Below are 27,458 nucleotides of genomic sequence, written 5' to 3' on the forward strand. Positions count from 1 at the left end.
GGGGGATTAATGGCATGAGGTAAAATGGGCCACAGTGTGAGTGTGTCCCATTCAGGCTGTAGCTTGCTGGGAGGAGCTCTGCCTCTGCCATTGGATGAAGTGGTTAGAAAATGGATGGGCGGATAGAACTGGCTGCTGAACTATGTGGCTCTAATTTTCAAAGCTGGGCTTGATGTATGAACTCTGTTTGTTTCTTGCTGCAAGATTATGTTTATGAGACCTGATCTACTGTAACTTGTAATAGGGGCTCTATTAATCCAGGTAGTGTGTCAAGGTAATAAAAGGACATATAGGATACATATCAAAATAGAGCAGCTGTTGGTAATAGATGGTATGCTGCAATTGTACAAAACTGTTGATAGAACATGTCTGGAACAAATCTGGAAAATGAACATGTCTGGTAGGATCTGTGATGAAACATTTAAATATTGCATTTGAAGGAAATCTTGAATCTAAATATTTTATAAGAAACACATTGACTTCACCTCTTATTTCTGGTTAACCCAGTGGTTCTGATTACAGTTTAAAAGTGACAGAGGTGCAATGGTAACTGATTTATTTTGGCCTTAAATTAATCAGACAGACCTTGAGAATGTCTGATAATAAGCATAGAGCTAACAGGAGTATCACAGGGTCTTAAAACTGGTGTCCTGGCCAAATTTCCAATTGGCCCTTACCAATCATGGCCTCCTAATAATCCCCCTCTATGAATTGGCTACATTACTCTGCTCTCCTCCCCACTGATAGCTGATGTGTGGTGAGTGTTCTGGCGCACTATGGCTGCCGTTGCATCAGCATCCAGGTGGGGCTGCACATTGGTGGTAGTGGTGGAGGGGAGTTCCCATTACCTGTAAAGCGCTTTGAGTGGAGTGTCCAGAAAAGCGCTATATAAGTGTAAGCAATTATTATTATTATTAAAACTGTTGTAGTGTTGTGCTCTTCATTGGTTGCTACAGTATAATCTGCAACACAGAGCTAAAGGCAGTGCAGTTAAAGGTCTCCTGCGGAGCTTTCTTTGTTGCGATACGTCTGTGTCAAGTCTGAAGTGGCAGAGAGATCAGTTAAAATACCTGTAATTGTAAGAGCACGGTGATGCACAAAATCATGCTCTTCAATTACACTCATCGATGTTTATCAATGGTCTTCATTGACCAGAAACAACTGAAAAAGGCCAGAAGTACTGTATGAAAAAGCACTCTCTTCACAATTATCAAATGGAACTTGGAATTCCAGCAGTGCCTCATGACCACAAAGTGGACACACTGCGTTTCTTCCTTCCACTGCCTTCTAACGATTCCAGGCAAGCCTGGAATCAATAGAAGGCCGGACCCTTCCCCTGCATTGGTCTTCACTTTCAGCAGGGTTGAGGTCCCCAGAGAGCACTTTTTATTCTTTTCTGCCACAGTTCCAGCCTGTGCCGGCCCCCCTGAGCTTCAGTGCAATTACAGCTGCTGTAAATTTCAATACCAGTTTCACTTTTCATTCCAGAGGCGGTGTTGAATGATGACTACAAATGGAGTACTAGAGAGCAGGCATCCAAGACTCATTCCAGCTCTCAATCCATCTCCTCACACCTCCCAAACGTGCCCCCTCTCCTCAAATTAAGCGACATGACTATGTGTTGCGAGAAAGTCCACTTGGTTCAGGTTTATGGAAAAAGGGTGGATTCTTTGCAGATTGCCTGCACTGCAGATGAAAAGGTGAGGAGTGAAGTACTGAATATGCTGCAGATGTCATTAATCTGGCCTACATATACTTTACTATTGAGACAATATAACTATAGTTTGTTTTTCTTTTGAGTCCTTTTGGCTTTTTGTCAAAAAAGAGTAAAAATTGCTAAGTTGTGCAGACTATGAAGAATTCTGTTTTTTAAATGAGTTGGGTCTTGTTCATTCTTATTAATTTGATGAAGCATGTAGACAGCTGGCTTGATGGTAAGCACTGCTGTCTCAGTTCCTGAGTCCTGGGTTTGATTCTTTCCAGTGGCACCTTCTATGCAGAGTCTGCAGGCTCTCCCATGTCTGTGTGGGTTTTTTCCCTGTGAGTTTTCCTTACAGTTCTGCTGGCCAGGTTAATCAACTTTATATACTGTATAAACTTTGTGTGTGTCCTGCAATGGACTGGCATGCAGTCCGATGTACAGTCCTGTCTTAATCTCCAACATGTGGTTTGTGAAAATGGTCTGGTGTGCAAATCTGTCTACATACAAGCACATTTTTTGCATTTCAGTTATCACACAGTAATATAAACAGACTTGAAATGAAAACAATTAAAGACTTAAAATAAGCAAAAACGTAATGATGTAAATTTGAGTGATTGTATAAATTGTATTAAGCCAATGAGTATGCTATTAAGACATTTTAAATACTAATGACATATTCCTGTTTTGTTCGAGTTTAACAACTGTTAGAACCAAACCATACAAGAATGTTTATTTAGGAAAAATACAGCACATCTATACTTTTTGCTTCCCTTCATTTCAGAACATATAGTTTCACATACTGTATCTTGTAATAAATCTTCAAAGTTTGAAAGGCTTGTAAAGTTTTTGCACAAAGTTTAGTGTGATGTCCTTGAATTGCCATTGGAACAGATTTTGAAGTCCTGGCTCCATTAAGGTGTCTTGTCCCTCTATACTTTTTTGAACAGCTAATGGTGCTAACCTAGAAACCAGGAGACTATACGTTAATGTGCTTTTGATGAGTTTCAACATGCTGTTAGCCCTGTCAGTTTCACATGTCTTAATACGTCCATCATATCTGTGAAACGAGCAGGTCTGGTCAGGTCCCAGAAGCCCGGGCTGCAATTAGAGACATTGAGCGCCTTGAATGTCACTGTTTCATCTCACCCTTAGAACAACCCTGTTACAGAATCATGAACACTTAATGGAAACAAACTTCCTAATGTAGAATCAAGTTTGTTTTCAGCAGCTACAATAAAGTAAAAAGTGGTTTATGAATGCAAAAAGTATTTATTCAGCTAACATTGTGTTGTTGTCTTCTTTCATTCTCTTTTTCAAAATTTGATTAACCTATTGAATACTTGTTCCTTTTCAACTCTCAGACTGACACAGCTCTCTATTCTTACCTCCATGCAAATAAAACACTTGCAAATACTTTGAATACACATATTAAAAAGTAACCCCCAATCAGTAAAAAATGCATTAAAATAATAATTAGGCTGTTCTATCAGATACCATCAATTTTACTGACACAATAACAAAGATCATCACACATCTGGTCAACATGTAATCAATATGGTTGTGCTGCGTTTTGATTATCAGATGTTTTCCAACAGTTTTGCAAATGTTTGATAAGTGAGGATAAAGCCACCATCAAGCACAGACACTACAGTGTTATGGAAAAAAACAATGCAGGTTATAATCATGGGCTGATTAAGGAGGGGTGTTGAAAATTCAGTCAATGAAATAATAGCCTTCATTCCAAATCATGTGAAAGCAATGAACCTAGACTGCAGTTGTAAGAAAAAAAAATATTAACCCCTACTGCTCACTTCTTGTCCTTGACAGAGTTGGCAAACTGACGTTGTGGCAAACTGGTTTTCCTTGTGTTCATGTTTCTAAGGAGTTTGCCCCATTTATGTACTGTATGAGTAGCTCAGGTGTAGCTCCTCTTTTGGTATTTTAAAAATGATCTAAATCTATGAAATTGAATGATTCATATTTTTTTTCTTGCAATGTTGATGCAGATTCATATTTTCTAATTTTGCAGGAAAGCATATACTGTATTTGTACTTTATGTAATCACTGTGTAAGTCTAATTTAGAAGTTATTATAATATAATATTCACTCAACCTGTAATGCTGGACATCTCTCTTAAACTCTGCTATGAGACTTTAGATCTAATGGAAATGGATATGATCACCATAAAAATCCAGGTCTTCAAACAAGGATTAACAAAATGGACGATCACGCTGCTTCACACCTGTAGCAAAAAAACTAAAATTTCACTGGATGATTTGACAAGTTCAGACCCACATGACTGCCAAAGAATTCTTTGCAATTAAGCTGAATGAGATTTGAAATAATTCTATTTACCTTTTCCCTTCACCGGGAATATGCTGCTTTTGGATAATAAATGGATGGATGGAGTTCACTGTTTCCTGTTCTTCTTGCACAGCAATTAAACAGGATTCACTAAGAACTGAAGTGATTAATGAGCATCAGACATTCACTTAGACAGATGAAATCACAAGACATATTCAAAAATACAAGTCTAAAAAGCATTAGTCTTCATTCACTCTTTTGCTGATTATTGAGTTTTACTTCTACAAAATAAAACACGTTTCCCATTAGATTTTACTGTAAAACTAATTCCCTTTGATAAAATGGCCTTAAATAAGTAAATGGAAAAACAAAAAGGAAGAAAACTTTTTTTTTTTACTTAATATCACTGAACTAACCACCTATGCATTGGAATTCTTATAATCTAAATAATTTAGTTGAATTTTAAATGAAATCAGTGGAAAATTTCCACTGATAAAGGTCACAATTTACCGTATGGGGTAACAAATAAAGTAGCAGTAGCTAAATAAATTATACTTCTTACAGTGCCTATATAAAGTCTGCGCACTCTTTCCAAAGCAACACATTTTGTGACCTAAAAGCTTGAAATCAAGACACAGTATTTATTTAGCCTTTATTTAGACATTGTCATGCACAAAGTCCAAGTCAAAATCAAAAGCTCAAAAATTCTTAAAAAGTTATTACAAATTAAAACCTAGAAAACAGGTTGGATACTTGTACACACCTCAGTAACAACAATTGTAAATTAGCTCTGGTGTCATCAGTTGCCTTCCAAATCACAGACCAAGCTAATTAGCCTCCACCTGTGTTCAACTGTAGAGATTCTGATGATTTCGGAATACAATCAGCTGTTCCTGGTCTCCTCTGCCGGGCAGTGCACCCGGCTATTAGCAACAAGCTATCAAAAGATAATAATAAAGAGATTAAGTTATGGAAATGCACAGACTAGAAGTTGGATATAAAAAATATTTCAAACGCCTTAAATATCCCTTGGAACACAGTGAAGACCATCATTAAGAAGTGGAAGGCATGTGGCACCACCAAGACAATGTCTAGTTCAGGCTATTCCTCCAAAATTGATGATTGAGTAAGGAGAAGTCTGACAACAGAGACCAGCAATAATCCAGTGGCATCTTTATAGGACTTAAGACTGTTCAGTGTGTGTACATGTCACAACAACATGTACTCCACAAGTCTGGCCTGTATGGGAGGATGTCAAGAAGAAAGCCACTAATCAAAAAAGTCCACACTGAGTCTAATTCGAGGTAAAAAACACTGTGGAAATTCTGAATCTATGTAGAAAAAAATCTGTGGTCTGGTGAAACGTTTTGGGCAAAACGCACACTATTAGGTTTGGCAAAAACCCAATACAGCACATCACCCACAGGTTTTATTTTATTACATAGTCAAAAATATATTTTCTTAAACATATTAGTTTCTTACACTGTCCAGAGATTGTGCTATGGATAACAATCAGTTCACATGCTTCATTACTGTTATGATTTATGTAATGGAATAGTATTTCTATAAGATTAGGGAACAAAACACTTTTGCGTGTGTTTATATGGGCATGCAGGTACTGTATGTATTGTGAGTCAACTATGTTAGAAGTAATATAATATAATACAGTATTAGTGTCAATACTTTCACTAAAATATGCAGTAAAGAATCAGATCCTAAATTTGTAAATAAATTTAATTAGAGCCAGGTCAGTTTCAAAAGGTTTGCTTATGTTGATTTATTTTACTGTGCCCATACATGAAACCTTACATTTTCAAAGATAAATAACTAAATTGCCCATAAGCAATGTAATTTGTTATAAGTGTCCATTTGCACCTTTAAATAGCCTGCACTTGTATATGTCAGGTCAGTAGTTTTGCAGCTATTTTATTTTTACCCATAGATATCATAAAACACAAATGGAGTGTCTGTGAATTGCCTCCATGTTGTTGGCTTCACATACTCCCTGTGCTAATTAAGCTTGGCCAAAATTGTAGGTAATTAACATAGTGTAGTGTATGTAAGATGTCAGCCAGTGGGTTGTTGCTTAATCCTTTCTTAAATGGAGCAGCAGTGAGAATGTAGGATGATTACTGCAGTTAAAACATTGCAGTTTTAAGAGTTTCTTTTAACAGAGTTTCCCCTCCTTTTTCCTGGGTTTTACACAGCTGGTTCAGTCCAGTTGGTTTTAGTTCCTTGTCTGATTGAGTCCCTTTTGAGTCCCTTTGCTTTTCTGATAAACTGTAAAGGTTCAGTTTCTCCTACACTGACAGGCTGAAGGAACAGAATCATTTTAGTCTTGAAGATTAATGATAATGATTAATGATTCAAAATCCTCAGAGGCCCTGACAAGTCAGCCCAGTGGATCTTTTCAGAATCAGCTGTGGATCATGAACCAGATGGCACATGTAGAGAGCACAGTAAATTAAAACCAAGTACAAGAAGCACTTATTTACCCAAAGAGATTTGGGAGCCTCGAAAAAGCTACCCAGCCACGTTGAAGCTGATACCCTGGTTTCTTTCAAGACAGCTGGATGAGATCCACAGATCAATTAATTAACTACCTCCTCTAATTTGTAACCTTTCACATTTTCTTATGAACCCCTGACAAGATCCCTACAACAGACAGATGGAGGAGCTGGTCAGGACCGATCATTCACACCGATCAGAATGGGCTTTAGCCTGGGCCACAGGCTGGAGCTGGAGCATCCATTCAGCTTTCATCAATTCACCTGACCTACTCTCACAGATCTATTTATCAATTGAAAAGTCTAAAATGTCAGCATTTACAGTACATTATTCAGTTCAATGAGCAGATAAAATACAAACCAAACATCTATCAATCCATGTTCTAACTGCTTCATCCAATTCAGGTAAACTAGATAAATGAAATAAAATAAAATATAAAATGTAGATGTAAATGTAAAATAAATTACAGAGAAACTATCAAGATAAACAGTGAAGTTTCACTGTTTTTTTATAAATGCATACAGTACATTCTCACTGAGACCTGGGTGAAATTGGCTTAACATTTTGCACCACAACAGTCTTATTAGGTTTTGAGAGTCAGCACAATGTCTGCAATCCTACTTGTGTGGTTTGTTTATCTCAATAATGTTCCAAGGTGGCCACAGAAATTGTAAATCCTGTTTCTGCATCTTTACTTGCCCATGGACTCTGAGAAAGTTTTTCCCCTGCTTATTCTTTGTTAGCTAAATAACTTTTTACTAAAATGGGAATGTCTTTGGATCATTGTCTTGCTGAAAAGTGGCAAGAGGTTGAGCCCTGACCTCTGATTCTCTATGCAGTTTCTGAAACACAGTTTTTAAGAGACTGCCAACGTTTTACTGTATCTGGCTGAGGGTATCTTACATTTTGACTGAATTTTTAAGATAAACAGAAATAATACACCCCCAAACATTTTCAGACTCCTCTACACTATTCTGTCTCTCTCTTTTAGCTTCTGAGATGTGTTGTCTTCTGTGATAGCTAAAAATATTTATATACTGTAGTACTAAAAGGAAACAATATTCCTTATTTATAACATTTATTAAGGACAACAAAAAAAGCAACAATTCACCCCAGGAGTCTTCTTCATGTGTGGACCACACAGCTTTTTCATCTTTCTTTCTAATTTTCCTTCTGGAATGAACCATTGTTTTTTGGCCGCTTGCTGTTATTAACACTTACTGTACACCGATCTCAGAACTCTGTATTCTGGAAGTTTTAAATAACATAGACCTATAAAAATTATATTACATTGAATAACTATAATTGTATTAATTATAATTATTAAAGTCTATTTCTTAATTTCAGTTGGTGTTACTAAAGTTTTGATCAGCACTTTGGTACGTGTACTGTATATAAGGAATTACAGGTTTTCAAAGCTCTTCAGAAGACTCTGATACTTAAAGTAGACTCCACAGACGAAATGTTGTGTCTCTTTGTGTCTTTTCAGCATACTGTATGGAATTAAACGTTACTGTTTCTTTAAAGGATTCTCTGTCTATTTTCAGTTAAATCCTGGTAAAGTAACATAAAAAGTACAAACAAAAATCTAGTCTAATTATATAAGGAGAACACCTTAAAATATTTTTGGGGAAAATGTGGCAGATTTGTGCCAGTTATGGTCCTTTATTAAATTATTAATCTGCAGTGGAAAGAAGAGGCAGACTGGCATTTTTGTTAAATGCTTCATATAGTCTTTGCAGGATTTATATTTTTATTAACTTCAAAATCGTATAGCTTTCCAAACTGTTTGAATTCATCACGGTATGTGCAGCAGTATTTTACTGACCACTAAATCCAAGCCAGAACCCACCCACAGAGAGAATAACTGCACACCCCCAGGAGGAACTCATAAATTAGTAATATATACTGCCCAGCTCATTGCTTCTAGTCCAGCTAATTGATTAGTCAGGAGGTCAGAGGCTTTGTGAGAGCCTGTGAAGCAGAGATTGTGTCTCACTATTCGTAATTGAAAAGCTTCTGCTGGAGTGGACAATGCATCAGTCCAAGGCTATGCCTCAGATCAAGCTGCACACTTCCTGTCACAGCCCTTTAGAGACACGCCAACAAAGCACTCTTACAATTCCCTGTCTGTACCCTGCTGCAGAGTGTGCTGGCCACAACACTTGTATCTGCTTTGTAGAAGTGGACACACAAAGTGGTCTCACAGCTGGCCACTGGGATCAATACAGAAAAGCCAAAGTTCAATACCCAGAGCAGAACAAGACAAGGGCTGAAGTGTGAGGAAATACAGTCCAGAGGTCTGGCAGGTGAGGGCCGGACACTGGGGATTGTAGCACAGGTCTGATTTTCAGATTCAGTGTTTATTGTCAGAAGACTGTCGGTCTGAACTCTACCAGCTGTCTCAGCTAGTATAGAGCTAGTAAAATCTAGGATTATTTTAAAGAAAATTGTGCTTTTAAAAGTATGCCATTAAGTGACATATCTTGTGGGTTCTTTCATTGTTTGGTTTGAGACCCAGATGATTTAAATAAACAGCTACACACTTATACCCTAGGTGATCACAGTACAGATGCAATCGTATAGTGGTTGGCATTTTGTCTGTGTTCTGTGTTATGCAATCACATTGTGTTGTCGACTGCATTATTGTTTGTCTGCCATTTTGGGAAGGCGCAGATATTACAGACTATACAAGGTTTAACATTCAGTCTTGCCCTGGCCATTAAGAGGAGCCCGAGGCAGGGTTTAGGTTAACATTCTGGTCTTTGGTTTCACGGAGGGCAGTCTGTATTTAGACGCATGCCTGCATAGTTGCCAAACATGGCAACTATGCAACAATGTCATATGTTCCCTTATGCCATTGTGCTGTTCTCTTTCTCACATCTGAAGAAGGCTCCACAGCTGAAACGTTATGTTTTGTTTCTTCTCTTTTCAGCATGGAATAAGCCTATTACTATGTTCTCTTAGATGGGCAACAGAGGGCTTGTTAACTTAGCAGAGGTGGTTTGGAGAATTTCCATTGCATTAATGAATCTTATAACCTTCATGATGCTCCCTGTTGCTACCACAGACAAGTTCATCACAGGCAATTAGAGATGGCAACAGGTTTTTCTGTGATTGGAGGGGGGAGGGTGATATATATTTTGGGAACACAATAGACACTAGCAGTGACAGAGCTGGCTTGGATTGAAATTCTGCACAGGGCAGCAGGAGATGTTGGGTGATATGAGGAGCAACTTGAATGGAAGCAGAAAGGGGGCTATTGTTTGGCAGGTGGCAGTACTAGCTAGTTTGAAATTGGAACTCTGTGATAGGCTGAGGTAGACACTTTCATTCATATCACAGCCCCATCCCTCTACAGTTCTACATTTTTGTGGTCTGAAGCTAATGATGTATGGGACATGACAATCACTCTACTCTCACTACTGATTATAAACAGAGCATAATTAGATAATGGAAATAAAGAAATATATAAAGAAAAGAAACAAAATGCAATCTGTGAACATGGGTATCAAATACTTTCTTTCATAAACAGAAAAATTTTGCTGCCTTCCTGATTTAGCAGTTTCTTCTGAACAATATGGGAAATGACATTGATAAATGTTTTGGGAATTCTAGAATGCAGTGAGAGCTAAATATTATTAATTATACTCTGTGTTTCTCAATGTTTATTTTAAATACTTGACCCTCTAATAGCCCCCTTGTGCCTCTTTAGTCATCTGCCCTAAATATAAAAAGGCTCATACTAATCAAACTTATTCACATTTGTTTCTGTCATCAGAGTGTAGTGATGCCCCAAGGTGCCATTTTAAAGCGTCAGTGTCATGAACTCAATGATTGCAACAATACCTAAGATATTTATTGAAACATCACAAGAGGCACAGCATTGTGGTTGAGGCTCTAGCCTCCTAAGTGGAAGGTGATAGGTTCAAGTCCCTTCTGTAGAAACTGTTGTTTCCTTTCTGAGGAAAGTACTTTATTACAGAACCAGCAGCCAATCCAGCTACAAAAACAGGCTCCTGCCTTGCTGGGAAGTAAGCCTGTGGTGAACTATATCCTGTCCACAGGTGAGCCACTGGGACACAAATAAAACACACACAGTGCTAACCACATGAGATTACTACTACTAATATAATTCCTTACATGTCTTTCTGCACATTCCACTAAGTTGTTCAGGCGTGGATAAAAGAAGAAGCAAAACTGTATGTTTTTGTCTGCATAAACACAATGGCATCTTATAAATCAGACTTCATTATAGATAGGTAAGGAAGAAACCTTCCATATCTAGTTACATTTGGCATCATCAGGCCAGAGTTTTCCTGGTATCTGTGCTGTAAGTGAAGTAGAGTCCACATGATTACCCCCATCCCAGATGAGACATCAGTCCATCACAGGGATGACCCCCAGCAATGCTGGTCCCCACCTATACAGGTGGACTGGAGCAACTGGGGTAAAGCACCTCTCTCAAGGTACAACCGCAGTGTCTGCAGCAGGGGCTTGAACCCACAACCCACTAGCATGAGTCCAGAGACATACCCAGTATGCTAATCTGTCCCCTTTTAAATTTAAACAATATAAAATACTATCAAAGAGACAGAAGCTTAAATATCAAATTCTAGGAAATATTATTGATTGTCCTTTGATTGCCAGGATGTAAATTTACAGGTGGGTCATGTCCTCATGTGCCGTGCTTCTTATGTCTTCTGGGCACCACAACTTACAACAGCTTCACCGACATCCAGACAACAATTGCTCTGTGCATATGCAGGCTGCGAACCTGAGACTCTTTCTAGAATTGTTTTTAATGACCAAATCCAAGATTCCAAGATTCCCTGCTCTTATGACTGACAGGATGGATACTGGTGTGCAATGAGAAGAATGACTTAGCTATCATTTCCTCTGCAGTACATGCAGCTGTGACAACGCTCAAAGTAAAATGCCAGAGAAAAAAAATCAAACCAATTCTCAATAAAAGATGTTGACAAGGCATATTTTCAGGCTCTTGTGGCTTTTATTAAGTGTGGTGCACCTGATGCAAAGCAGTACACATGAAATGGGAGATTTTTTGTAGATAGGTTTGAGAATGTTTTTGAAAACAGTGAAATGCTCAATTAAAAACATAAGAATATGTGAGAGGAAGCTGAATGGTAATGCAGTACAGTACAGTATAAACTAGCCTGATAGATAGTAGTTAATTGATCTCAGGATAATATCCAGCTGTTGCTTGATGGATGCTTGGACATCAGCTTCAAAAACATAGCTAAGGAATTTGTTCTATACTTCCCTTTGAGGAAAGAAGAAACTCCTGTTCCCAGTTTTAAATGCTCTTCCACATAATTTCAACTTCTGTCCCCTGGCCTGTTTATCACCATTCATTCTGATGAAAACTTTGACTTTGTCATTGCCTTTGAGGATTTGAATACTTGTATCAGGTCCCCTTGTAATCTTTGTTCAATACTGAACAGTCATTGTTTTTTCCCCAAAGCCTTAGAATGGATCTGGTTACTTTTCTCTGGACTGATTCTAGAGTAGCTGTATCATTTCTATAAATTGGTGACCAAAATTGTGCACATCATTCTTCCCAGTCCCAGTAGTCTTCCCAGTGCGTTATACAATTTTAACAGGGCATCTCTTGATTTAAATTTTACAAATCTGTATCCTAACATTTTGTTTTCCTTTGATTAACTTCCCTTTGAAACACCTCTGACCACCCCCCTGAGGGGAGCCAAGTTTGGATCCTACAGTGCTGACATAGCCAGGCTGGACCATGTCATTGTCTGAGACGGTGCACCTTACTGAGGTCTGCTGGGTCCCTGAGTGGATCTGAGTCAGTATGCTGCTATAGACTGCTTGATGTTCAGCCACCCAACAAGAGCATGTGCTAAAAACTCCTTTTCTCACAAAAGTGACCTGATTTCCCCATCTTACCATCAAGTATTTCACAGTCTTTGGGACATTAGTGTTCCCATAGCGGGACTGTTTACACTACACACTGTACAGACAGGAAGGTTATGAAAAAGGTTTCTATAGATGATGAGGTAGTCAGCAACCTGTGTTTCTTCACTTTTGCTTCTGAACAAGCATGTAGCAAAAATAACCTTTAGACAGAGTAAAAAACGACATATCAGGGGTTTGTTCTGGTCCTAATGAGTGAGACAGGGGGAGGAAAAATTAGAGTATTTGTACATACTTGCCTAGCTGAGGGAATGGCTGCCTAGTCAAGAGGATATGCTGCTTGGGATGCAGGGAGCTGCGCCAGGGGTGTAGATCAAGCGGCAGGGAGGGGTGCAGGAGAGATGTGCAAAGGGAAGTTCTTGTGCGAGATATGTATATATATATAGTGAGGCGAAATAGACAGTTAACCCTCTGAAGATTCTCTGGATTTACATATTACGACATATCTGACTTTCACCTAGTCTAACCTCATGTGACAAATCACACAAACATTTTACTTTGTCATTATTTATCAAACAAAAGAATCAGCCAAAATTCAGAAGCCTTGTGTGAAAAGGTAAGTGCGCCCTTACTGCTTCCATATCAGGTAAGAGGGTCATTAGAATCAGATACTGATAAACAAGTGTCTGTGATCAGTGGATAATCAGGAAGTCTTCCACCTCTCTACAAAATCAAAAACTTTGTCAGTTTGTTCTGGAGCGTTCGGGCTTGTGGGAATCATGCCTAGGTCAAAAGAAACTGTATATGTGAAAGTTTTGGAGAAAGAATCGTTGCTGATCATCAGTCTGGGAAAGGTTATAAAGCAATTTCTAAACAATAAGAAGTCCTTCATTTCACACTGAGAAAGATTTTACAAATGGAGAAAATGTAAAGATGGTTGCCAATCTACCCAGCAGGGGGCATCCCAACAAATTCACCTCAAGATCAGACTGTATGATACTCTTTGACCGCAAAGAACCCCAAAGCTACATCCAGGGATCTACAGGTCCAATGATCCAAAACACACCAGTAAATCTATGATTGAAAAGAATCAGGGTTTTAGAATGGCAGGTAAAAGTCCCAGCCTCAACCCCATTGAGATGCTGTGGCAGGACCTAAAGAGAGCTGTGCATAAATGAATGTCTCAAACATCACTGAGATAAAACAGTGGTTGAGAATTCCTCGCAGGCAATGTGAGAGACTGTTAAACTATTACAGGAAAAGTTTACTTCAGCTTATTGCTGCTAAAGGAGATTCTACATGTTACTGAATTAAGGGGTGCACTTACTTTTTGACATATGGCTAGTAAATGTTGGCTGATTTTTAAAATAAATAATAACAAATTAAAATGTGTGTATGCTATCTGTCATATTAGTCACAGGTTATATTTTTCTACTGTTAGGACTTGGTGAGGACTTGATGAAGATCAGATATTTTTTTAGATGTAAAAACAGAATCAAAGGAAGTGGGCAAGCTTGGGATCTGACACTCCTCAAGGACTCCTGTTATAAATTCTTAAAACTAAGATCTTCTGCAACACCAGAGGTGGTTCTGCATTGTTGTACTCTAACATTACTGTGGATGAGAACCTTAGATCAAGAGTTTAACAAGCTACAGGGGTTGAGTGGCTCTGGAAAAAAGGATGTTTGCATTTGCAATCTTTCTTATTATGCTGCTCTTTGTCTTTGTCTTAATTATTTACATACTTGGCATACAAAATATTAAATATGTGATATTATGTATTCAATTTTGTTTAAACTAATGATTTTAAAGTAATTTATCTATTCTATTCACAGCATTTACTGTATATTATTTCTACTTGTGGTTACTAAAGCATTTTCAGAAACGTTTGATGAATTATTTCATTTTGAAATGTTATTACTGTGGCCCTGCGATGGACTGGCGCCCCGTCCAGGGTGCACCCTGCCTTGTGCTTGTTGCTTGCTGGGTAGGCTCCAGCTTCCCGCGACACTGTGTGGTGTAAAGTGGTTTAGCAAATGACATGACATGACAATACTGTGCTTATCATTTTTTTTTTGTATATACTGTAGATGAATCTAAGTCAGAACATTACAACAGTATTTTATTATTGATCTATATAGTATGTATAGTGAAGGGTACTGTACCTCAAGGGGTACTTACATCCCCAAAATATCCTAATCTGTATGGAGGTCTTTCCCCAGCTCAAATAGTGACCAGAACCACAGATAATCACTGGAGTCGGGAGCAGCTGTGCACCCTACTCCAGTCTAGAGAAGAAGGTCGCCTAATTAGCAAGCGGAGCTGGAACTGCAGGCAAGCAGAACCAACAGGCAGGTTGGCAAGGCAAAGGAGCTCAATATTAGCCTTAGGGCTAAAGAATTAAGCTTTTGGCTATAAAATAAATGGCAGTGCTACTGCCCACACCACTGCACTACCTCACAAATTGGTGCAGTACAATGCCTGCCTTGGGGCTGAAGTTATGAGCTTCAAGTAAGCCTTCGAGCTGAAATGGAGCCACCATGTTCCCACACCGAGCCAGATGCTGTGATGTTTGTGCTCCTTCTGGGCAAGCTGATGCCGACCAGGAGGAACGATGTGAGATGGAGTCTGGGAGGTGTTGGATGCTGGCTGATGTGGCCAAACTTTAAAGCGAAAACTCACCAGAGCGTAACCACTATTATTATTATTGAGAAATACTCCCGTAAATTTTATTGTTTGTGCCAGGTGTTATTTAGCTGCCTGGCACCAGCAGTCAGGCAGTAGTAGAAGTAAGTAAAGAGCTTAAAGAGCTCTTTTATTCGTTTACTGTACGGTGGATGTTTACTAACATATGTAAAAAATAGTGTATTTGTTATCTTTAGACTTGTTTATGGGTGCGTCTGTGGTCAGGGACCCACCTAGAATCTTAGTTGCCCCACATGGAATCACAATATATAAGCATGCAAGTATAGGTACTGTATGTATATTACAAAGTCTTTTGCACTTACTGCATTGTTGTTTAAAATGTATCCATCACTCTTCAGGAAATGTGTATATTGGTATTTGTGGAGTATAACATTATTTATTAAATAATTAATGTAGATGGATATTTTCTAATGACTGAAACAACCAGAAACAATTCACAATTTCTACTGAAAAATTAAAAAAAAAATGATCTCTACCTACAATTTCCCCTCTTCCTTTTTTTAGTGTGTCTCTCTCAGTTTAACCTCTTATATGGTATCAAAATCTCATACAAGTCCTCAGGGGGGAAAAGTGTGACTGAGATTCTGTCAAAATGATGTGGGAAAACACGTCAATCTCCTCTAGCAGACAATATGCAGAGAGCAATGCTCTCAACACCATCATGTACTGTACATGAATAATTACAGTACAAGAAATAACTATTTTCTTAATAATACTGGAAGCAATTAAGAGATGAAGGGCATATAATAAACTAGAGGTTTAAAACATTGGAGTGCAGTGAATGATTGAAAGAACCACGCTTTAGAAACACAAAGGAGTGCATAATTTCCTTCTCATTTTCTTGCTTTGCCTTCAGATGACTAGAACTCTAGCAAAAACATAAGGATATTTTTATTTAATTTTATGTTAAAGGGGTAGAGGTTCATCTGGAATATCATGAACTCTGCTCTTGAAGCTGCTGTCCTTAAAGAAAGTGAATTGGAAGTTAATTGTCCACATAAAGATGTAATCTAAACCTTAGAATAAGACCTTAATTTGTGGAATATTTCTCTTCACATTTTTGTACAGTAAATGCACAAACGTGCCCAACCAAAGGCCTCAGTTACGAATGAACAGAATGTGTTTCAAGCATGGTGAGCACAAAAATTTTAAAAGCTTTAGTGCAAAGCGTGATAAGGATCTGGGGTTGACTTATATTTTCAAGTCTTCATTTGGATACATTTAATCTGGTCATTATTAATCATAATAAGTTGGACAGTGTGTCAGTCTCTGGACTCATGGTTCAAGTCCCCACTGCAGACACTCCTCGTGTACCTTGAGAATTTCTCTGTGAAGGCAGGTGTTCCATCCAGAGAGGGGACCCTTATTCTATACTATGGAAAACACAATTATTTCTAAACAAGACTACATGGGCTGTAGTGGCTGAAACACAAATACCTAGTACCTATGGCCTTAATTATATACTTAATGTAATGTATTAAGTTGGACTTTTAGACCATAGAAAGATTAATTAAGCAAGATGAATTAAAGTGTCAGCATGTTTTGTCCTTTCACTGAAAATAATACAACATTCTGAAAAGCTGTATTGAAAAACAAATGTCTCGTCTGGTATGAACCTTTAAAGCAGCACAAAGTGAACCCTTTTTTGTCACTGCAGCTTAATGTACATGAATCAGGACAGACCTGCTGAAGAAAGAACATTGAGACACAAATAATAGGGAGGAAATTTCAACATTCACCTTTCTCAAACAACACTGTTAAGACAAAGGTAAACTGCTTCAACTGTAAGTGAAAAAAAAAACTTTTTTCTTAAACCTGTAAAATCCACTTCTCAAACAATAAATAATACCCACTCTTAACAGACTTGAAGACACTTGCAAGTAATTAGTTGTACTATAACATAACAAGAAGCTTTACAATTGTTCTGAATATTTAGCACTGTGTCAGTGGTACAAATCTCATGGTACTTAGAATCATTACTATCAGTACATTAAGCAAAACAAAGATAATTAAAAAAAAACACTACTAAATGTTTTATTATATAGATACATACTCTGTTGTTGGCCTGAGCAGTTTGTTTATTCATGCAATTAAATTAATAGATATGTTTTTAATAAATGATAATTCTAGGCAGAAGGATGTCACAGTGCTTGGCATTGCCTCCTTGCAGAGCTGGGCCTAGGTCTTGGAGAGCCATCTGTGTGGTTTCCTCTGGATGCTGGGGCTGCCTCCCACAGTCCAAAGACATGCTGCACTGGTGGGTTAACTGACTTCTCAGAAAATTGGCCCTCATATGAGCGTGTGTGTCTTTGTCTCTGTGTGTACCCTGCAAAGAACTGGCATCCCATTCAGCTTGTATCCCGAGCCACGCCCATTGCTTGCTGCGCTTGGCGATCCTAGACGGATGTACTGTATGGATGGATTCCTTGCATTTGTGTCATACTTCATCCTTGAATATTACAAATCCAAATATCAAAATAGGATATACAGGATGGAACCCAATTCACCTGGCACTGAAGAGCAGCTGCAGCAGTGAAGGAGTGAGAAACTGCTGCAGCAAATTAACTGGGACTTATAGGAGGGTCAAACTGAGTGCCCTTCAGCCAGGACACGAGGGATAACAGTCCTAGCATACAACCAGTGCCCTTGGATCTGTAGTGATCAAGTAACTCTGTTAATATTTCATCCAAAGGACTAGATAAGATACATCAGCAAGTAGAATACTGATGAATCATGACAAAATGTGGAAACTTTTATTTAAAAAGCAACAATTAGCTCCTTGGGATAAATTTCCACAGAGCTCTGCATTATTAATTTCATATTTCACACTTTTATCTAAAGCATATGCACCCATTTATAATAATTAATAATAATTGCTTACACTTATATAGCGCTTTTCTGGACACTCCGCTCAAAGCGCTTTACAGGTAATGGGGACTCCCTCCCACACCACCAATGTGCAGCATCCACCTGGATGATGCGACGGCAGTCATAGTGCGCCAGAACACTCATCACAAATCAGCTATCAGTGGGGAGGAGAGCAGAGTAATGAAGCCAGTTCATAGGTGGGGATTATTAGGAGGCCATGATTGGTATGGGCTAATGGGAAATTTGGCCAGGACACTTCTTTTTGAGAAACACCCTGGGATTTTTAATGACCACAGAGAATCAGGACCTCGGTTTTACGTCTCATCTGAAGGACACCTGTTTACAGTATAGTGTCCCCGTCACTACACTGGGGCATTAGGACCTATATGGACCACAGGGTGAGTGCCCCCTGCTTGGCCCACTAACACCTCTTCCAGCAGCAACCTTAGTTTTTCCCAGGAGGTCTCCATCCACGTACTGACCAGGCTCACACCTGCTTAGCTTCAGTGGGTTGCCAGTTGTGAGTTGCAGGGTATGACTGCTGTATTTACTATACACACTGGGTAATTTACTGGAACAGTTGTGGGTAAAGAAATATCCTGAAAGTACAAGAGCTGCATCTCAGCTGGGATTTGAACCCACAACCTCCCAGAGCCCTAACCACTCTGACCTTCTCCACACTGCTGCCCTGTATCTCAGTCACACTGAGGAAACTTGACTACAAGAAGCAGGATATATGTGGAGGAGGAAGCTGATGTTCTATACTCTTGTACTCAACTGCAAACCATTCTGCTGAGAAAATGGAGCTTGTCTGACTTATGTTTTAAGAACAGGAAAGCACTGAAAAAAGACCTTTTCATCTGTCATTCATATGAAATGAAACTAGAGTAAAAATCTCCAGTACCATTTACTATTGAGCTGAATTTAGAAGCATTTACACTGATTCTAGGGGTCTATACTTGTTCCATTCCTTTGTTCAGATCCTGGACCTAGTGTGGAAGAAGAAATTAAATTAATTATTTTCTTTCAAAGTCCATAACGGCTCTTTAGCTCCTTTATGTCATGACAAAATGTCAATTAATAGTAATATTAATTAATTACTACAGAGAAAGTTTCTAAACTTTCTGTAGTAAATATTATTTATGAAAAAATACAGGAACTGAATGTTTTCTAGTAGCACAGCTCTTTCAGGCACATTTAATCTCCTCAAGTTTATCTGGTTTTACTTAAGTAATATTTTCAAACAAAGAAATAAAGCTAAATACCTGGGTCAACAAGCTTCTGATACTTAACATGTCGGCTTTAAATTATACCTCATGTAAAGTGCTCATGCTGATTCGGTTTTGGAAATAATTTGCAGAATAACCACTTATGTTTAACAACAAATCTAATCTGCATTTGGAGTATCTCTAATCTATTGGTTGATAGATGAAAAAAAATTATCTTCATGAACAAAAACAAACAAAATATACAGTTACAAATAGGGGGTTATGAAAAAAGTGAATTACCACAAATACTGTATTGGATAATTAATAATTAAAATAAATCAACATAACTACAAATTGTAAAAGATATGCCACGGATATACTCGAGTGGCTTGTATAATTAAAGGCAAGTCCATTGTTCTCTGACACAGCTTTGGTGAAACATGAATAAATCAGGCATACTGAGTTAAACAAATATTTATTAACATTGACAAGAACACACATCTTAACAATGCACAACTCAAAATATAACATAAAAGTTACCCTACTTACAAACGAGGTGTCTCAGATGCCTACATCCTGACCAACCAGAAAAACCCCAGACTACTACCAAGTATTTCTAGATTCAATATAAGGTATAGTAGTAGGCCAAAAAGAGAGTTAAACCTGCCTTCTAAACTAAACAGTATATATAAATGCGAAAGTCACAAAGTGAGTTCCAAAAATGTCTCCACTATCCGGGAGAGGCTGTTTTTGACCTAGGGATTCTTTACACAGGAAATCAGAGTTTACAAAACCAACAGAATTGCAAGCACTCTTAACAAACTTCAAATACTAAACTAGAACCTGGTGTTAACAGCTGATCAGAATGAAGACCTGAATGTCATTTCTCTCTCCTTTAGTCTTTTTATCCATCCTCTCTCCTCACTCCTCTCTTTCTCTCCTGTCTTTTACCCTGTGCTCACAGACTGTTGATTACTCTTAATGATTTATCAAGAGCTTAATTAACCAGATAAACCAGATGATTCCATTGATCAATGGGACTCAGACCCAATACAACCCATTAAACACCCATGTTCCTTTCTTGCTTTGAATCTCCCTGAGCTTCAAAGTTTGACTCAACCTGGGTGTTGACCGACACCCATTTTGTGTCAAGTAAGCTCTTCAACGCTAGTCCATGAAATCATTTTGTGTAAAGTACTTAAAACCCCTGAAATTAATAAAAGACAAGAACTTTTAACACTATACCTTAAGTAGATGTGTTGGGGTTATAGATGTGGGGTCATGTGACATGATGCAAGAGGAACTGAAAGGTATTGGGGGAGTCATTGATATTAGATGATCTGACGTGAAAACATGTTGATGGCTGTGGTTTCTGCAGTACCGTATATCTTCTGTTTCTTGGCTTGAACAGACTGGAAGAAAACAGCAATTTTTGCTCCTTGGCAAACATTCTCTTTTTTCATGCAATGACTCTATATAGGACACATGACAACTCGTTTCGCTCCCAAAATCACAGTCAAGGGATCCTGAGAATATAAAACCAGATGCCCTGCTTCTTCCCTTAATATGTAGGATCTGGAAGGGATCAGTTTCCGATGGAGTCCAGTTCCAATGAAGACAGTTGCTCAAGGGGTGGAGCGGTGGCTAAGGATCTGTGCCTGTAGCTAGAAGGTTGCTGGTTCAAATCCCATAGCTGCCAGAGAAATCCTACTCCATTGGGCCCCTGAGGCCCTTAACCCTAACTACTCCAGGGATGCTGTATGATGGCTGACCCTGCTCTCTGACCCCAGACTCTCTCTCTATCTGTGTGTCTCATGGAGAGCAAGCTGGGGTATGTGAAAAGATAATTTCTAATGCAAGAAATTGTAAAGGGTTAATAAAGTGATGATGTTAATCCTCCTCCTCAATTATTTGTATCACAGTAGCAGGGAATTTCTTTGCCGCTTCTTCATCTGCGCTTGCAGTTTCACTGCTTGCTTTCACATTATGCAGCGTATGGTGGTTTTTAAAGACTGCAAACCAGTCACTGCTGGCACTAAATGGAAGCTCATTAGCAGGATTTTTAGATTTTTTGTCAAGTCTTAATAGATTGCCAAACCCTTTTCTTTTATTTTCAGAAAAATTGTACCTGCTCGTTTCTTTGCTTGGTCTTTAATCCACACACTTAAGAGGTGCTCCATCTCTTCTAACACCTCAGGCCTTGACCTTACATTTTTACTAGCATTTCAATCTGTTCCATAATTTTGTATAAGTTAATATTTCTCCAACTGAGTTTAATGGACATTTGACAATAACAGACACCCCTTCCCCCCTATTAGTCTGCTTAAACTGAAGGAGTGCTGTAACATATTTTTCTCTTTTTGCCGTGTCTTGTTTTTGCTTTTTCTCTTTCCTCGTCCCCGCCCTGACCATTACTACTCCCGTCCTGCCCCTCGCCGCGCACCCCAGCCGGGCGCTCTTCAGCCGCAGCACAAGGCAAATGCGTTACAATATTGTTTATGAACTGAAAGCTATGGTTTATTAGTATAATAACAAACTGAAACAAAAAATTACCAATTTTACTATTGCTGGATAAACATTTTTTTTCTTGGAATTGTCACCTTTGCTGTCTTCAGGAGATCTGAGTAATTGATTTTGCTTGGCAATCAGCATTTCATTTGCATAGCAGGCAGTAACCAGATTCTTGTCACTTAATTATTGTGTAAATAAGGGCATTTTCTCAGGGGAAACACTGAAACTTATACATGACAAAAAGTAATGATAAATTGCTTTGCGCGTATGGTTTGAAGTTAAGGGGACTTATAAAGTCTCTGAATAATTTTTGCTTTACGGTAGAACTTTGCTTTGTATAAAATGGCTCACACAGCTGAATTTCAACATACAGCTGTGTATTGTTGCTAATTATGCTAAATCACATAACAATCCAAATGAACTAATGAGTGAAGATAATTATGGTAGCACAGATCTTGTTTTTAATTTCCAATGTACCAAAATCAGATCCATATTTAATTGATATTACATGTACTTTATTAAATAGGATGAGATATAGATTAATCTTTTTAACTCTTAAGACTAATACTCAACACAATCTCAATGGTGCTAGGATATTATCCAGGAATAATAATGTATAAAAGGAACTTCATTTCATGCTCATGCAGATACCTACTTTCAAATTATTTATCATAAATTATTTATCAAAGAGCTGCTTTGGGAGGTCCAATACTATTGGTTTCTACACAACAAAAGACCCTTTTCTCACTTAAACTATTGCTACATAGTGAGAAGTATTTATGTTCTCTAAATAGTGTGCAGAGTCACACAGTGTAATTCCAGAGATACAGTTTTCGCCTGGAGGATAGTAAAAGGACATAAATCATTTCTTAAATATAAATAAATCTCTGATCTCTTCTGAGCTCTGAAATACCTGAAAATCCACAAATAGAAGGATGAAATGCTGCTGCTCTTAATTTGTGAGCAGCTGATCTCACTCACAGTGTCTTACTTCTTCGAATATGAAGGATGAGAGAAAAATGAACAGACCTAGTATTTGAGGCTGACCCTTATCCTGAGATAACCAACTAGTCTTCTTGGGCCAGCCATTCACTTCTTAGCTTACTATTTCATTGCCCTGTTTGGGGATCTTAAAACAGTATCTCTATTCATTTCCAGGTTTCTGCCTTCCACACTTCCCCTGAATATTGTCTCCTAGATCTCCATTGTGTGATAAAATGGTCTTTCCACATGTATTTTACATAATTTAATTACACCTTGGAATCAAAAATTTTATTCTAAAGGCTCAAAAATTGATTGGAGTGTACATCCCAAGTCTAGGAAGATATGATTTAATGGAGACATTAGGAGATGGACCAATCTTCAAAAATACAAATACAAATACTGAACTACACATGCAGCTGAAAAAAATGTATACTGGAATTGTCAGGAGTGAGATAGAAAAGAAATATTGCAAGACAGGCAAAAAATAATGCAAAGCATTAAACAATAAAGGAGTTTAAAAACCTGAAGTAAATTGTTTGCAAGATGCTTGGGGATTAATAATAAAAGATGACAAAGAAATAATAAACATTCCAAAAGAATATTTAATGCAGGATTTTACATCAGAGGATGTGAATAATGTGCCTCATGTTATAAAAAAAATCTCCAGCAGTATTGAGCACTATTGATTTCAGCATCACTGTTACAGGGACTGGGGTGTCTTAAAACTTAAAACTAAGAATCCTCTGGGGAAAATAAGTGTCATTCACAGACCCCCAGCTGGGATATTTTAATTGCCATGAAGAATTATATGCAGACTGGAGTAATACATAGGTATCTCTAAAACCTAATCGTCAAAAATTGAAACAAAATTGAATAAACTATAAACTAATCAGTCTTACTTTTCTTATGAGAAAAGTGATTGAAAGGCTGGTTCTGAGAGCTGAATCCACAAGGATGGTTCCTGGTCTCCGAGTCTTGTCATATACAGACCACATACAGACAGGAAAAGGAGCAAAATCTCTTCAGTAGAACACAGGAGACAGAGGGTGTAGACAGGGAAGTGATTTAAGATGAGAATAGGAAACAGTCAGTATCTGGGACAGGCTTTCCAGCCAGGTGGTTAAGACCTCTGAATGCTTTCCAGAAACAACAGGAAAAAAAATATAGCTCCATAGTGGTACTGAATGAGAAAGATCAACCAGATACAGTACCACACTCTTATTGACAGCGGTTCTTCTGTTCTTGGTTTCCAGGTTATGATGAGGTGCATGTGCCACAGCAATGATCTCGGCAGTCACGGGTGTTCTGGCATCAACTCTTTCACCTAACCTTTAGCTTCCTCCACCAAGTGGATTAGTTCTTCAAAAACTTGTCTAATTAATGAATCATACATCTACTGTATATATGGGGTGCTTTATAATTATAAATGTACTAGGTCATTTAATTACAATTTTTTTAAAAACACAAGGTGTTGAGCCATCATCTCTCAGTTTATACTAAGTCCACTTTGTCCCTTTAAATTTGTTCTGTCTGTACTGTATGTGTAGTGCAATTAATTATTATAAAGTTAATAATTGTGCATGCCTGAAATTGTCAAGTTCAATGAACCCAATTTCAGATTTCACGGTAACAGATTCTATGTATTTTCTTATCGAGAGAGGACCTACTCTAATGTGGGTTTGAAGGAACTCAGCCTTTTTAGTCTTGTACAAGGAAAGTCACAGGGGGACCTGAAACAAGTTCTACAGTCTATCAAAATCCTCGAAGGCACTGACAAAGTCAACCCAGCAGATTCCTTCCAAGTGAACAATGAAACTCAAACCATGGGCACAAGCGTGCACTCTAAAAAGGGCTGGATTAGATCCATGGATCATTAAACCAAAAACTACCAAACTACCAGATTGGCCGAATTGCCATCTCTCATTTGTAACAGAACCGTTCTTATTTTATGTTCTTATGTTACTTCCTGTGGCCTGCTTTTGGAATTATGAGACAGTTTTCATGTTGGGACAATTACAAATTACAATATTCTTGGACACATTTCATGAACACAAATCATTAAGTAAAAAAAATGTACTGTACTGTGAATGACTAGAAATGAACCAGCACATTCCTTATTTCTGGATTGTGTTAGAAAGACCATCAATGTTTATGCAAACAAGACCAGTGCTGTGCTAAGCCAAATGCATATACTGTAGTCCATGTGCTTCCACTGCCACATGTTTCCAGGAGGTGTAGTTTAGATACACCTATCCACAAGGTCAGGATACCAGGATGCAAATGTTAAGACATCTGAAATCTAGGCCTTTAAACAGATTCTGAAGCATTAGGTCTGTGGTGCTTGTGGCCATAGTCCAGCAGGTATTGATCACAGCTTTAGCCAGAGGCCTTGGGGAAGTGTAAGACTGATGTAATCGAGCAAACATGATTTCTATCATGTTAGTTAAAGCACAGGAGTGAGTGGCAGTGGAAGGCCCTGTGATAGGAGTGTTCAAACTCAATCTTCCGTCTCTTAATTTTTTACTAATTACTTAATAGATCTAATAATTGGTCATAATGAACAAGGAAACATTTACAACCCATGGGATTCCAGACCTCAGATGCTACAGCTGGACAGCCTATTGTGAGCAAAAATGAAAAAATTAAGCATTGTTTTTAGCTTTTAATTAGGTAATAATTAAATGAAGCTAAGAAAATTCTTGCCAATTTGCAGTAGCCAATGAGTGTTCCAATACCTCAGTAAATTATTTGAAAAAATATTATTATACTTTATTTGTGGGCGTAGACCACTAAGATATCCATCCATTATATTCCATAATATCCATGAAATATATGGCGCTGAAATATGTGTGACGCAGTGGTGGCCTGACACGGTGAGGTGCCCTGGCGCCATATATTTCATGGATATTATGGAATATAATGGATGGATATCTTATTTATCTTTCTAGTTCACAGGTTTGCATGCATAATTTAATTTTGAAAGCCACTGAGACATCAGGTACTACTGTTGTATTTATGAAAAAGAAACAAAACAAAAAACATACTAACAACTGTGCCATCCTACTCCTTAGTTAATACATTTTATTATTCATAAACAGTTAACATTGTTAGCAAAATATTTTGAATTATATTTAACCCTATTTTTTCTTTAGTTTTGTATTTAACTTATTATATGATAGTCAGACTTAATGTATATTTGAACAATGAAAATATATTTTTACAAGATTTTACATTAAGCACTTAAAATTAATATTGTTAATAATAGTAAACTGTAACATGCTGTAACAAAATCGGTTAAACTGCGAAGAAAATGCTTTCAGAGAAAATGTTTCAGGTGTGAAGAGCATAGATCTCCAATGCAATTTCAACCAAACCTGTTCCCACACACCCTGCCCCCACTACCATTAAAATATACACAAACATTTTAGCGTTTCATTCTGAGCAGAAGACCCTCACACCTGAAGAGTGCTGGCTGTGACTAATTAAACCGGTTTTACAGGTTTCAATCACAGACCATGTGACATGGGACTCAGTAAACTACAGTAACACCGTATTTGATAACGCTATAAAAACGCTATAAAATAATGTGACTTGGCACAGAACAAGTTTACAGCACAGTACAAAAATAAATGCTGACCATGACTTTAGAAGCATAAATTGCCTTACACTCAATTTAAACACAAGCTGTCTTTCATACAGAAATGTAGAGATCCAGGCTTAGAACACACAGCTTCATTAGCGAATACATATGCAGGACAACTAGAGAAGACGTTTTACAGAGGATGGATTTTTAGAAACATCCCATCAGACATCCCATCATATTCACAACGTGAAATCTAGAAAATAATATTACGTAACCAAAATCCGCAATATGGAAACAGAACCTGTGTAATTCTTGATAGATGATGTACTCGTAACATTTTTTCAAGACGAACTACAACATTTAAAAAATGACTTGTATGTACTTGATATCTCTAATCAATCCACGGGTCCCAGCACAAAATGAAAGTAAAACGCATACCGTTTCGCGCTTCTAATTAGTTGCTCAAAAGTAATTTGACCGTATGAAATGCATAATATAAACCTAGAAACATATACGTGAGCAGTACTTAAGCACTGTAGTATCGGTGTTAAGACATACCTCTCAAATACTGTAAATCAAGTTAAAAATATCTCCGATTCTGGTCGTAATGAAACCATGCAAGGGAGTTTTTATGTCCGTTGCAGTTCTTTTGCAACATGAATATAATTATATCGTTATTAATTTCTTGAGATACGCGATTCCATATTATATTCCCTTTTAATCAAATTCTAAAAGTATGCTTGTTGACTCCGGTATCACGTTAGTTAAAGACTTCGAAGCTTACAATGTTTAGGGAGAAATGGAATACTGGTGTGTATTTTTTTCTTTAAAGTACCGAGACCAGCCATATACTGTATGTTTATGTTAAGATTTCCCTTCAGTGGTAAAATTAGATATGAATATTCAATACTTAAACGGGCACAGTTAAGACATTAAATATACATATACATATTGTATACAGTACAGTTTGCATACGGTTATATGTTTATGTTACGCGATTAAAAAATAAATAAATAAAACTGGAAGGTCCAGCACCAGCTGGATTCAAACACACAACCTGCCAGTTGGTAGTCACGCACCTAGACCAGTAGGCTACAAGACAGCTCGCATGAACAGGCAGGCGAAACAGCCCTACACAGCCCTGCCGCAGTACACGGATATAATCATACCGTTATTAAATTCTTGAGAT

This window comes from Lepisosteus oculatus, chromosome 1, assembly GCF_040954835.1.
Source record: "Lepisosteus oculatus isolate fLepOcu1 chromosome 1, fLepOcu1.hap2, whole genome shotgun sequence".
NCBI classification, from domain to species: domain Eukaryota; kingdom Metazoa; phylum Chordata; class Actinopteri; order Semionotiformes; family Lepisosteidae; genus Lepisosteus; species Lepisosteus oculatus.